Raw genomic sequence first — 9,529 nt, forward strand, 5'->3', positions numbered from 1 at the left:
AGAAGAAAATAGAGGCAGAGAAAATGAGAGCACAAGCATGATATGGTGAATTCAAATATGAGCTCTGTCTCAGGGTAGATTCTCTCTCTCCCTCTTAACATGGTTCTCATCTATTTTTTCTCCCACAGCCTTTATGATCCTGTTGTTGTCTCTTCCACTTACCCTGCCTACAGGACTGGTTAAATGTGTAGATAATGTAGTGAAGATAGAAGAGGAGATGGTGACAGGAGAAAGAAGAGAGAGAGACAAAGACACAGAGACAGAGAGACACAGTGAGACAGAGAGACAGAGACAGATTAGTAAAAAGGACACAGATAAAACCACTGAGCCATACCAATGACAGATGGTTCAAGTGAAACACTTGGGTGTCTGGGAGAGTGGGCCCTGGGCTAGAATGTTACAAATGGCCATTTTTTCCTAAAATAGGGAAGAGGAAAGAGTCTGTTAACTGGCTGAACTTCCCTCTCCCTCAGGATTCTAGAGCACATGAAGGTAGTTATGGAAACTACTGGTGACAGCAGGAGGCTTAGCTTCATTAAAGTTCAGGTCATGACAGACTAGGCCTGCCCTCCTCTCAGTGGCTTCCTTCAGGGTCTATGCTGAAATCTCAACTTCAGCATAGATTTTTCCTAGTTGTCATTTTCAGGCCTCATTGTTATAACCTCCGCAATGTATCACCTTTGTCACATTGTATAACACTTTTGTGTGAGAGTGTGGGGAGGAGGGGGAGAAACAGTGGGAGAGACTAGGGCATCAGAGTATGAGGTCAGAGAAAGAGTGGAGAGAGAAGAAAGAAGGAGGAGTTGAGAGAGAGGAGAGATAAAAGAGAGGAGGAAAGCAGGGGAAAGAAGGCAAAATACAGTAAAGAGGAAGTGGAGAGAGAGACAGAGTGAATCTGATAACAGGATTTGACAGCAAGGTATGGATCAGTGAAACACTTTGGGGAGTGGGTGAGGGGGCCCTGGGCTAGAATGCTACAAATAAGTCTTTTATGGCTAAAATGAGAAGAGGGAATTGTAAGGACATGATGAGTCAGTGAGCTTGATTCTTTCTCTTCCAGGATTGGAGAACAGATTCTATGAGTTCTAGAAGGTACAGATCCCAAAAGGAGGGTATGAGCATAATAGTGAGCTTCATTAAGCAGAGGTCAGACCACAGAGTATCCCTGCCCTCCCTGGCTTCCTTCAGGTCCCTATTAAAATCTAATCTTCCACAGGAAGGTTTCATCTCTGTGATTATCAACCATCAGTGTTAGATTCTATGCAACTTACTATCTTTGGTCCATTGTATAAGATATTTGAGAGTTGAGGCAGAGAAAAGAGGACATTGGGGGGAGAAGGAGAAAGGGAGAAAGAAGTTGGGTGAGAAAAGTCAGGGGGAAGGCAGTAAAGGAGGAATAAATGGAGGGAAGAGGAGGAGGAGGAGGAGGAGGAGGAGGAAGTGGGGGAGAGATAGACAGAGAAGGGAGTAGGAAGGAGGGAGATGACCACATAGAGCAGGGTGGAGAAGTTAGTAAGAGAGATTAGGGGAAGAGAGCATGATTGGGGAAGAAAGTGAAAAGAGAAATAAGGATGGGTTGAAGGGGAGACAAAAGGTGGAGAACAGGAAAAGAGGGGCAGTAAAGAAACAAGGAAGCTGACAAAGAAATAAAGGAAGCTAAAAAGAGAAAATCTGACAGGCCTCAGTGAATCCTAGTCAGTAGGCCTTGGTGAACTTCCCTCTTAGGTTAATGGGCTGAATGCACAGCCAAGTCCTGCCAGCCAAGGATCTGTCAGTGAAAAACCTTGGTGAGTGGGAAGGTGGGCCTTGGATGGAATGATGAATAAGGTCCTCTGTCCTAAAAGGAAAAGAAGGGAGATTTTGGATATTATAAGCCAGTGGACTTGATTTCTTTCTTTGCTAACATTCTAGAACTCATTAGAGAAGGTGCTGGTCCCAAGACATTATGCCAGAGTTATCCTGCCCTCCTTGCCTTCCTCCAAATCCCTGCTAAAATCTCATTTTCTACAGAAACTTTTTATCTGGGTGATGTCAGTCCTCAGTGTTGTAATCTGTGTAATTTAGTAAGATATGTATGACAGGAGGGTGGGGTTGAGGGAGGGAGGAGAGTAGAGGAAAGACAGTCAAGGGAAGAGCCATTATGGGAAGAGAGACTGAGAGGAGGAAGAAATATAGAGAGATGGAGGAGAGAGAAATAGAAAGAGAAAAGGAATAAAAGGAGAGGTTGAAGAGGAGAGGAAGGGTGAAGATACGTAGAGAGAGAGGGTGGAGTAAAAGAGTCAGGAAAAGAGGAAGTTGGAGAATGGGGGAGAGTTAGAGGCCCAGAGACAGACAGAGACAGAAAGAAGATGGCACCTGACACAGTACTCACTGAATTCACATTTCTGGGCCTGAATGAACTCTCTCTTCTCAGGTTAACAAAAAAATTAGGCAAGAAGAGCTATTTGCCCCAGTACCAGAGAGGGATGGATCAGTGAAAGACCTGGGTGAGTGGGAAAAGGGGCGCTGGGCTAGAATACTCCTGCAAATAGTATATTTTTCTTAAAATGGGGAAAGTGGGAAGAGTATGAGTATTAAAAAGATAATAGGCCTGACCCCCTTCTCAATTCTAGAACACATAAAAGGAGTTAAGGAAACTACTGGTCACACCAGGAGGGTGAAATCAGCATAGGTGAGCTTCATTGAATACAGGTCATGACAGACTAACTTGCCCTTTTTGGCTTCATTCAAGTTCCATCTAAAATCAGATTTTCTTCAGGAACTTTTCATCTTTGTTGATTATTAGTGTTCAGTGTTATAATCTGTACAACTTACTACATTTGGGATGGAGGAGGGGGGGGGAGGGATGAGAGGGCCTGACAGCAGGACTCAATGATTTCTCATCACCAGGCCTGGGTGAATTCTCTTCTCAGGTTTACTGAAAGAATTGGCAGAAAGGACAGCCAAGGCACTACCACTGAGGGGATGGATCAGTGAAGCCACTTGGTGAGAGGGAAATGGGGCACTCAGCTAGAATATGGCAAATGCCTGATTTTTCCTCAAATGGGGAAGAAGGAAGAGTCTGAATATTAAAAGCCATTGGTCTGGACTTCTCTCCCTCAAGATGCTAGAACACATCAAAGGAATTATAGACATTACTGATTGCAAAAGGACTGTGGACTTAGTTAGCTTCTAGCTTCATTGTGCACAGGTCCTGAAAAAGTAATTCTGCCCTCCCTGGATTCCTTCCAGGCTCTGCTAAAATCTGAATTTCAACATCATTTTATCAGTGTAATTATCAATCCTTCCTTAGTGTTGTAATCTATGCAATTTGCTACATTGATGACATTGTAGGAGACAGTTGTATGAGAGTGGATCGGGGGAGACAGAGAGACAGAGAGGGAGAAGGGAGGAAGAGGAAAAAAGATAAAGAGGAAGAAGAGGGAATGAGAAACAGAGAGAATCAAATTGGACTCAGTAAATTCAAGTCACTAGGTCTCCCTGAGTTCTCATCACAGGGTAATAAATAAAAGAAAAGAAAGATGGAAGAGCCAGCCATGGATGGATCAGAAAGACAGGTAAGTGGAAAAGGGGGGACCCTCCACTACAATACTTCAAATGGCCTATTGTTTCTAAAGGAGAAAGACTAGAGTCATTACAAATCAGGGGGAGTTGATTTCCTTTTCTACCTAGATTCTGGAACCCCTTGAAACTGGGGCCTAAAGGAGAGGAGGAGCAGAATTAGCTTCATTAAGCACAAGTCAGACCAGAGAGTATCCCTGCCCTCCCTGGCTTCCTTTCAGGTTCCTATGAAAACCTGATCTTTACCAGGAAGTTTTCATTCCTGTGATTCATTATCAATGATCAGTATTATATCCTATGCAATTTACTATCTTTGTGACATTATAGGAGATATTTGTATTTAGGGGGTGGGCCAGGACAGATAATTGGGAGGGAAGGAAAAGGGTGAAGTCAGTGGAGGCAGAGAGGTGTTAAAGAGGAAGAGGGGGGGGAGGGAGGAGGAGAGGAAGGAGAGCACCTGGCAGGACTCAGTGATTTCTCATCACCAGGCCTGGGTGAACTTTCTTCTCAGGTTACTTTAAGAACAGGCTAAGGTGCTACCACTGAGGGATGAATCACTGAAGCATATTGGTGAGTGTGAATGGGGTGGTTGGTGTATTTGAATATTGCAAATTATGGCCATTTTCCTTCCAATGAGGAAGGAGGAAGGGTCTGGTTTTGAAGACATCATCCTGGGACTTCCCTCTCCCAGGATTCTAGAGCACATGAAGGTAGTTATGGGAAACTACTGGTCACAGAGTGGGTCAGCATAGTAAGCTTGATTGAGTACATGTCATGACAGACTGATCGGGCCCTTCTTGGCTTCACTGAAGTTTCTGCTAAAATCAGAATTTCTTCAGGAAGTTTTCATCGTTGTGAATTTATAAGCTATTCAGCTTACTATTTTTTTACATTGTAGGAGACACATATGAGAGTAGAGAGAGGAAGAGGGAGGGAGAGACAGACATATACTGAGAGAGAGAAAGAGAGAGGAGAGAGAGTGAGATGGGTAAGCAGGAAGAGCGGGAAGATAGTAGGAGAGAGACACTATGACAAAAAAAGAATATGAGTTGGGTAGGAGGGGTAAGGAAGAAGAGAGGAAGAGGAATTTAAGGTTGAGGGAAGAAAGAAGAGGAGACCAAAGGATAAGACAGAAATAGTAGAGAAAAGAGGGAGCAGTGAGAAGAGAGAGAGGGAGAAGTGGGAGGGAGAAAGAAACAGAGAGGAAAAAAATCTAACAAGAGTCAGTGAATTGAAGTCACAAGATCTCCATGAGCTCTCTTTTCAGGGTTATGAAAGAATGGGAAGATAGAAGAGCCAAGTCATTGCCAGGAAGGGATGGATCAGTGAAAGACCTTGGTGAGTGGGAAAGGGGACCCTCTACCACAATACTTCATGTGGCTCATTTTTTCTAAAGGAGAAGATGGAAGACTAGAGTCATTGGAAAAGAGGAGGGTTGATTTCTTTTTCTACCTGTATTCTGGGACCCCTTGATACAGGGGCCAAAAGGAGGAGGAGCAGAGTTAGCTTCATGAAGGTCAAGTCAGACCAGAGTATCCCTGCCTTCCCTGGGTTTCCTTCAGGTCCTTACTAAAATATGATCTCTAGAAACTTTCCATCCATTGGACTCTCAATTTATACAACATGTAATAATACCTTTGTGATATTGTAGGAGACAATTCTTTGAGAGTGAAGTTGGAGTGGGTGGGAAGAAAGAGAGAGATTAATAAAAAGGGGACAAATAGAACCACTGAGCCACTACCAATGACAGATGGTTCAAGTGAAACACTTGGGTGTCTGGGAGAGTGGGCCCTGGGCTAGAATGTTACAAATAGCCACTTTTTCCTAAAATAGGGAAGAAGGAAAGAGTCTGTATAGGAAAAACCAATTGGCTGCACTTCCCTCTCCCTCAGGATTCTAGAGCACATAAAGGTAGTTATGGAAACTAGTGGCCACACCAGGAGAGTGAGCATAGTGAGCTTCATTAAGAGCAGGTCTAACCCTGCCCTCCCTGGCTTCCTTCAGGTCTCTACTGAAATCTAAATTTCCACATGGACTTTTCCCCTTTATGATTATAGGGCCTCATTGTTATAATCTCTGCAATGTACCACCTTTGCTGCATTGCATGACACTGTTTTATGAGAGTTCAAGGGTGGGCAGGACTTGGGAGATTCAGTGGGAAGAGACTAGGGCAGCAGCAGCAGAGAGAGTATGAGGGCAGAGAAAGAGTGGAGAGAGAAAGAAGGAGTTGAGAGAGGGAGGAGAGATAAAAGAGAGGAGGAAAGCAGGGGAAAGAGGGCAAATACAGTAAAGAGGAAGAGGAGAGAGAGAGACAGAGTGAATCTGATGATAACAGGCCTGAGAGCAAGTATGGATCATTGAAACACTTTGGGCAGTGGGTGAGGGGGCCCTGGGCTGGAATGCTACAATAGGACTTTTTGGGGTAAAATGATGAGAAGAGAAAAGAGTAAGGACATGATGAGTCAGTGAGCTTGATTTCTTTCTCTTCCAGGACTGGAGAAAACAGATTCAATGAGTTCTAGAAGGTACAGACTCCAAAAGGAAGGTGAGCATAATAGTGAGCTTCATTAAGCAGAGGTCAGAGCAGAGATTATCCCTGCCCTCCCTGGCTTCCTTCGGGTCCCTATTAAAATCTGATCTTGTACAGGAAGCTTTGAATCTCTGTGATTATCCAAAATCAGTGTTCTATCCTATGCAACTTACTGTCTTTGAGATATTATAGGAGACATTGGGATTTGAGATGTGGGAGGAGATGGGGAAAGAGCTTTGGGGGGGAAGGAGAAGGAGGAAGATATTTAGGGGAGAGAAGTTAGGAGAAAGAATTTGAGGGAGAAAGAAAGAGGGATGAAGAGGAGAAAAAACAAAGTGGAGAGAGATAGGTCCCTCACTTGGCAATATTTAAGAAATTCTTATCACCAGGCCTAGATCAAGTCTCTTCTTAGGTTAATGAAAGAATAAGTAGAAAGGACAATATAGTCACAGGGAAATACCTGGATGAGTGGGATAGGGGGCACTGGGCTCTGTGTACTGCATTTTTCCTCAAAAAGGGAAGAAGAAGAGTCTGGCTATTAAGACAACAACCTGGACATCCCTCTCCCTCAGGATTCTAGAGCACATAAAGGTAGTTATGGAAACTTTTGGTCACACAGGGAGGAGGGTAGGTGAGCATAGTGAGCTTCATTGAGTACAGGTCACGACAGACTAACCTGCCTTTCTTGGCTTCATTGATGTTCCTGCTAAAATAAGAATTTCTTCAGGAAGTTTTCATCCTCGTGATTATCAATCTTTCAGTCCTATAATCTAGTCAATTTACTATCTTTTTACATTATAGGAGACCCTTGTATGAGAGTGGAGAGAGGAAGGAGGGAGGGGAGAGACAGACATATACTGTCAGAGAGAAAAAGAGTGGGAAGGAGAGAGATAGGTAAGCAGAAAGAGAGGAAGATAGTGGGAGAGAGAGACTATGGCAAGAAAGACTATGAGTTGGGTAAGAGAGGGGGAAGGAAGAAGAAATAAAAAGGAGGAGTTTAAAGGGAGAGGGAGAAAGAAAGAAGGGGAGACTAGAGGATAAGACAGATAGTAGAGAAAAGAGAGAAGAGAGGGAAGAGAGGGAGAGGGAGAGAGAATCTAACAAGATTCAGTGAATTTAAGTCACTAGATCTCCATGAGCTCTCTTTTCAGGGTAAATGAAAGAATAGGAAGATGGAAGAGCCAAGTCATTGCCAGCAGGGATGGATCAGTGAAAGACCTTGGTGAGTGGGAAAGGGGGACCCTCCACCACAATACTTCATGTGGCCCATTTTTCTAAAGGAGAAGATGGAAGACTAGTCATTGGAAATGAGGAGGGTTAATTTCCTTTTCTACCTAGATTCTGAGACCCCTTGATGCAGGGGCCAAAAGTAGGAGGAGCAGAGTTAGCTTCATGAAGGTCAAGTCAGACCAGAGTATCCCTGCCTTCCCTGGGTTTCCTCCAGGTCCTCACTAAAATCTGATCTATAGTAACTTTCCATCCATGGTACTATCAGTTTATACAACATGTAATAACTTTGTGACATTGTAGGAGACAATTCTATGAGAGTTAATTTGGGGCTGATGGAAGGATGGGAGAGAGATTAACGAAAAAGGTGTCAGATAGAACCTCTGAGCCACTACCAATGACATGGTTCAAGTGAAATACTTAGGTGTCTGGAGGGTAGGCTCTGGGCTCGAATGTTACAAATGACCACTTTTTCCTAAAATGGGGAAGAGGAAAGAGCCTCTATTAAAAGCCAATTGGCTACACTTCCCTCTCCCTTGGTATTCTAGAGCACATAAAAGTAGTTATGGAAACTACTGGCCACACCAGGAGAATAAGCATAGTGAGCTTCATTAAGCAGAAGTCACACCAGAGTATCCTTAACCTCCCTGGCTTCCTTCAGGTCCCCACTGATCTTCTACAGCAGGGGTCGGCAACCTTTTTTGGCTGTGAGAGCCATAAAGGCCACATTTTTTAAAATGTAATTTCATGAGAGCTGTACAGTGCTCACAGTGCCGCTCCTGTAACAGCACCTGAAAAAAAAAAAAGGACTTTATGGCTCCTGCAGAAAGAGCCATAGCTGGCCCTCAAAAGAGCCAGATATGGCTCGAGAGCCATACTTTGCCGACCCCTATTCTACAGGAAGTTTTCATCCCTGTGATTTTCAATCATCAATGTTATACAACTTACTATCTGGGCCATTGTAGAATACATTTGAGAGTTGAGGCTGGAAGAAGAGATGACATTAGGAGAGGAGAAAGGGGGGAAAGACAGATGGGTGTGAAAAGTCAATGGGAAGGCAGTATGAAAGAGGGAAGAAATGGAGAATGGAGGAGAGGAGGGAGGAGGAGAGGAGGTAGAGACAGAGTAGGAAGGAGGGAGATGGCCACCTATAAGTAGAGCAGGTGAATAGTGAGTTAAGAGAGATTATGGGAAGAGAGTATGAGTAGTGAAGAAAGAGACAGAAATAAGGATGGATTGAAGGGAGGGAGAGAAGAGAGTGAGGAGGAGACAAAAGGGGAGAACAGGAAAAGAGGTGGGCAGTAAGGAAAGGAAGAAGCTGAGAAAGAAAGCTAAAAAGAGAATCTGACAGGCCTCAGTGAATTCTAGTCATTACGCCTTGGTGAAATCCCCTCTTAGGTTAGTGGGCTGAATGCACAGCCAAGTCACTGCCAACCAGGGATCTGTCAGTGAAAAACCTTGGTGAGTGGGAAGGTGGTCCCTTGGATGGAATAATGAATAAGGTCCACTGTTTCTAGAAGGGAAAGAAGGGGAAATTTTGGATATTAGCCAGTGGACTTGATTTCCTTCTTTGCTAAAATTCTAGAACTCATTAGAGAAGGTGCTGGTCCCAAGATATTATGCCAGAGTTATCCTGCCCTCCTTGCCTTCCTCCAAATCCCTTCTAAAATCTCATTTTTACAGGAACTTTTCATCTGGGTGATGTCAGTCCTCAGTGTTGTAATCTGTGTAACTTACTCCCTTTGTGACATTGTAGTAACATTTGTATGAGAGGAGAGTGGGGTTGAGGGGGAAGGAGAGGAGAGGAGGAAAGACAGGCAAGGGAAGGAGAGACTGAGGGGAGGAAGAAATAGAGATGGAAGATAGAAAGAAATAGAAAGAAAAAGGAGTAAGGGCAGGGGTTGAAGAGAGAAGAATGGGGAAGACAAGGAGAGAAGAGAGTCAGGAAAAGAGGGAGTTGGAGAATGGGGGAGAGTTAGAGACACAGAGACCAACAGAGACAGAAAGAAGATAGCACCTGACCCTGGACTCACTGAATTCAAATCACTCTTCCCATAATCTCTCTTACTTACTGTCGACCCGCTCTACGATCTATTTAGTTAGCCATCTCCCTCATTCCTACTCCATTCTCTGTCTCTCTCCACCTCCATCTCCCTTCATTTCTTCCCTCCTTCATACTGTCTTCCCATTGACTTTTCACACCCAACTTCT

At 44.0% G+C, this 9,529-nt stretch overlaps 1 long non-coding RNA gene across 1 annotated transcript; it reads left to right on the plus strand.

The window, feature by feature from the left end:
- The first annotated feature begins 3,317 nt into the window (after window positions 1-3,317).
- Window positions 3,318-7,313, plus strand: LOC123253276. Its single transcript, XR_006506597.1, has 5 exons — window positions 3,318-3,557; window positions 4,073-4,131; window positions 4,829-4,899; window positions 6,053-6,106; window positions 7,243-7,313. It is a non-coding gene; the product is annotated as an uncharacterized LOC123253276 (long non-coding RNA).
- The last annotated feature ends 2,216 nt before the right edge of the window (window positions 7,314-9,529 follow it).

Source organism: Gracilinanus agilis, chromosome X (assembly GCF_016433145.1).
Source record: "Gracilinanus agilis isolate LMUSP501 chromosome X, AgileGrace, whole genome shotgun sequence".
Classification (NCBI taxonomy): domain Eukaryota; kingdom Metazoa; phylum Chordata; class Mammalia; order Didelphimorphia; family Didelphidae; genus Gracilinanus; species Gracilinanus agilis.